We start from the raw sequence: 4,692 nt of genomic DNA, 5'->3' as shown, positions 1-4,692 counted from the left end.
AGCCCATCTATACCCCATGGTCCTTTCAGAGTCCCCAGCATCCTCTAGGACGGAAGAGAAATGCAGCCGCACACGTGCAGTTCGAAATTTGTCTGCGGACCATGTTTCCGAAAACCTGCACATGTGCAGTAGACTCCTGCACAATGCCAGAGCCTACAGGACTGTGGAGAAGAGAGGGGCCAACCGGAGTCTGCACACGAGCCCCCTCCTCTCTTAAAATGCCCCTGGGTCTGCAGTCTCCGTACCTGTGCACTATGGGGGTTACTCAGAGTTGTCAGCAAACCAAAAAAGTTAGCAATTGGGCAAAACCATGCTGCACTGCAGGTGGGGGCAGATGTAACATGTGCAGAGAGAGTAATGGAGCCCACACACAGTTGCTGTCATACCATATTACACCCATTTGAGCTTATACAATCTGTGCTATGCGATTTGGAATAAGTGGGGTATGCTATTTGAACTACATCCAATGCCCCATAGTGTTAGGGACCTCCTCGACAAGAGGTGACCTGGACGATTGGTGGGCAGGCCGGGATCATTGACTAACGATATACCAACAACCTCTTATGATATATTATATTTTATTATATTGAAATGATCGTTTAGTGCATCTGTGTATACTGCTTTGTCTGCGTATACTTCTTTATTCTCAGCAGCATAGCACCTTTTATTACTGGAGGATGTGCAATTTAGAACCATTCCCCCTACTCTGTGAGGAACACTGCAGCTGGCTGACTAAATAACTGGTATTCAGATATGTGCCAAGGTGTTGATCCTTGGGGTCAATGTGTTTTTTTCATGTACAGTATTGGCAAATGTGTGGACTTTTTTTTCTCCTCTTGGTTCCTATGGGAGTGGGCCCTTTCAAGATTTTGCTGTGGGGCCCACAAAGTTCTAGTAATGTCCTGGCTGGGATACTGACGTAATGGAGCTGTGTGAGGCACCATTTTACTTATTGCTCCAGAGACCTCAGTGGGCGCAGGCTGACCAGTGGTGGTGGTGGTGGTAACGTGTCTGGGTTTCCTGGACCCCTATAGCCCCTGTGGTGCAGCTTTAGGCTGACGGCATGCCCCCCCCCCCCCCCAAGTTTGTTGCCCAGGGGCCCCCACAGACCTTAATTTGTCCTTGTGACCCTGCTATAGCTGGATAGAATTCACCAGCTTTCTCTTGCCTTCACATTTGGAAGCCTACTTAGCAAGTTTCTTAGCAATACTTGTACCACCACCCTCTTCTTTTATCACAATCTGAAGATATCAATACCAGATCCAAAATGTATCATTTATAAAAACGAAGAAAACAATCACCAGTGCCATTGCCATTTTCTTCCCGTGGCTTGGCTATGCCACCAGTGAGCCGAGGACGTGTCACCACGTTGAAGACCTCCCATGTTGGGAGCATGCCACTCATTCCTCTGTGTGTATCTGGGTGTGGATCATAGGGTCGACAATGACTAGGGCAACACATGAAATAGGTCGACACTGTCATTAGGTCGACATGGAATATGTTGACATGGAAAAAGGTCAACATGAGTGTTTTATTTCTTTTTGGTGCCGTTTTCTTCATAATGTGACCGAGAACCCCAATTACTGCACCGTGTCCACTCGTTCCGCTACCGCTGCACTCGGCACAGGTTACTATTCCCAACCATAGTCCATGTGGATCGTAAAGTATGAAAAAGTTCAAAAAATGAGGGGAAAAAAGTGAAATCTCATGTCAACCTTTTAAAGCGTTGACCTTTGCCATGTCGACCAATAGGGGCCGACCTAATGAGTATAGACCTAAGTGCTGTTGACATAAAGACCGGATCCTGTGTGTCTACAATCTGTAGTCTTCTTAAAGGACAACTGTTGCTTAAACACAGGTAGGAATTTTGATGACTGATCCTGACGTCAAAAGGACGCAGCCCACCAATGGCCCCAGAGTCTAGGGGAGGACCCACACTGCACATCTTGCATCCAGAGTCCCTTCCCCGCTGCTGTGGCACCTGCCCATGGCATCTTCAGGAAGATGGAATTGTGCTGTGATTGCAAAGGCTCTGGCACCGTACCAGAACCATGCTCTCTTGTGCACATGTGCCAACTCGTCGAATGTCACTGGGAAAATGGCGCCATGGAGGAGGAGAGTCCCTCCATTGTGTAAAAGTAAAGTGATTGCAATTCACTTCCTGGGGGCTGCCTCACTACTGCGCACGTGCGTTTTGCTGTCTACACATGTGCAAATGGTGCTTTCTGCAATCACTAGCCTATAGTTTACAATGGCTAATGCCATCTACAGATGGCGTTGGCTGGCACGGACCAAGCAAGAAATTCAGTAAGAAAGCAGCCCCCGTAGGTTTATATGGGGACTGCTTTTGTAGTCTAAAATGGAGGGGCCGGATAACAGGGGACCGCAGCAAATGGACCAAGGGATGCATAACAATTAGAGGCGCCGGGAGGGGTGGAGGCGGGTACCCTTTACTCGGGCCTGTTGGAGGGGCCCGCTGCCCCCCTTCTCCAGTGTGATGGGCAGGGAGGTGAGCGATCGCCCCTGCAGCCCCACCCCCCTCTAGCAGCCGTCCCCACCACCCCCTGCTAATCATGCTGATCACCCGGTACAGAAACGTTTCTGGCCACACCTCCCTGCATTGGCCATGCCTCCTCTGAGTGCCTGGGCCCGGCCCAGCTGTCGGTGCCGCTGATAACAATTGTGGGTACCCCTTGAAAATGTGTCTGTTTAGGAGATATCCTGCAAATATTAATTGTTAAATAGTCTTTTTACAAATAGGGGACTTTGGTAAACAGACAGAACCTTTAATCCTACAAATACTCCCATTTCCTGCCATTGGTAAGCAGACCCCTAATTTCTAACAGCCCGTGGGAAGTTTAGTATGCATATATAACACCGTTATTCATTTGTCTTTTATATACAAGTGATCTCTAGTTTAGCTATTGTCACAGCTTCCTGCCTGTGTGATGGCTGACAGTGCATTGTTTAGATGAAGCAGGCACATTTGCAGAACATTGAGCTAAGTGCAGCCACAAAAGGATGCAGCGTCTGGGTCTAGCTGTAGTAGGAAGGGCTGGCCTGCTGCTTGCTCTTCTCTTGTGGCTTTTTCAGTTCTATAGTTAACTTTTACTTGCTTTGCGGTAATAGACAAATGAGTTTTACATAGAATAGAGAAAGGAAGAGGGGGGGGGGAGGTTCACTACTCTTTGGCCCAATTATGATTCATAAGTCAGTCACCCTTCCAGCAATAGTTATACTAATGTCTAGCTTTTGTTTCCCCTCTGTATAAATCACATTATGTAGCTATTTAATTTGCCAGGGATAGGACCAAGGCTTTCTGCATTCAGATAAAGTTTGGGGTCTGGGACTCAGGGTCGACAACAAAAAGGTTGACACACCTTAGGTTGACGCCAATTGGTCGACACACCTTAGGTCGACATGGACAAAAGGTCGACATGGACAAAATGTCGTCAGGAACAAGGTCGACATGGAAAAAGGTCGACATGAGTTTTTTATGTTTTTTTGGTGTCGTTTTCTTTGTAGAGTGACCGGGAACCCCAATTAGTGCATCGCGTCCCCTCGCATGGCTCGCTTCGCTCGCCATGCTTCGGGCATGGTGCCTTCGCTCCGCTCCGCTCGGCACAGATTACCGTTCCAATCGTAGTCCACGTGGATCGTTAAGTATGAAAAGGTTCGAAAAAAGAAAAAAAACATAAAAAACTCATGTCGACCTTTTTCCATGTCGACCTTGTTCCTGTCGACATTTTGTCCATGTCGACCTTTTGCCCATGTCGACCTAAGGTGTGTCAACCAATTGGCGTCGACCTAAGGTGTGTTGACCTTTTTGTTGTCGACCTGGAGTCCGGATACCTAAAGTTTGTATGTTTGCAGGCATGACCATTTGCACATCCACGAGGTTTAGCTGCTGAGGGGGGTGTGGACAAATCTAGGAGGCGTGGCTGTGCCCTCTTTAAAAAAAAACCAAGCTACATTACTATCCCTTTCTCTGGAATTCTTTACCTCTCCCCCTCAGACTCTCCACCTCTCTACAAAACTTCAAACGGGCTCTTAAGACCCACTTCTTTACCAAACCCAGCCAAATCTCATCCTAACCCTCTGTTCCACACTCTCTATGTACCCCATCTGTGTCACCCATGTCTGTCTACCCCTCCCCTCAGAATGTAAGCTCTCACGAGTAGGGCCCTCTTCCCTCATGTGCTTATCCTTTGTCTTACTTTAGTTTTTTGGCCACCTTGGAACTTATCTCTATGTCGTTTACAGGTGTAGTTATGCTTAGTTACCCTGTACTTGTCCTATATTGTCTTCAACTGTAAGTCATTGTTTTTCTGTTTTGATTATGTGCATATGTACTCTGTAATTGGGCGCTGCAGAACCCTTATGGCGCCATATAAATAAAGGATAATAATAATAATAATAATAATACTATGCGTGATGCCTCATATTGTGAACTGCAAAGGGGAATTTTTGCCTGCCCTTAGCAGCTGGGCCAGGCCCCCCGAAGGGCTCCTCAACAGGCCCGTGTAATCAGTACCCACTCTCGCCCTCTCAGAGCCTGGGGCTATCACATATACACAGTATAGCAGAGCAAGAGCCGCAATATAAGTCATACAAGCACTTACCCCCATTTAAGGTAAGGATGACCACACTCTAGTTTTGGTGAAGAAAAAAGTGTTTATTCAAACAATCACA

Source organism: Pseudophryne corroboree, chromosome 6, assembly GCF_028390025.1.
Source record: "Pseudophryne corroboree isolate aPseCor3 chromosome 6, aPseCor3.hap2, whole genome shotgun sequence".
Taxonomy (NCBI): domain Eukaryota; kingdom Metazoa; phylum Chordata; class Amphibia; order Anura; family Myobatrachidae; genus Pseudophryne; species Pseudophryne corroboree.
Note: the sequence above shows the minus strand (reverse complement) of the source record.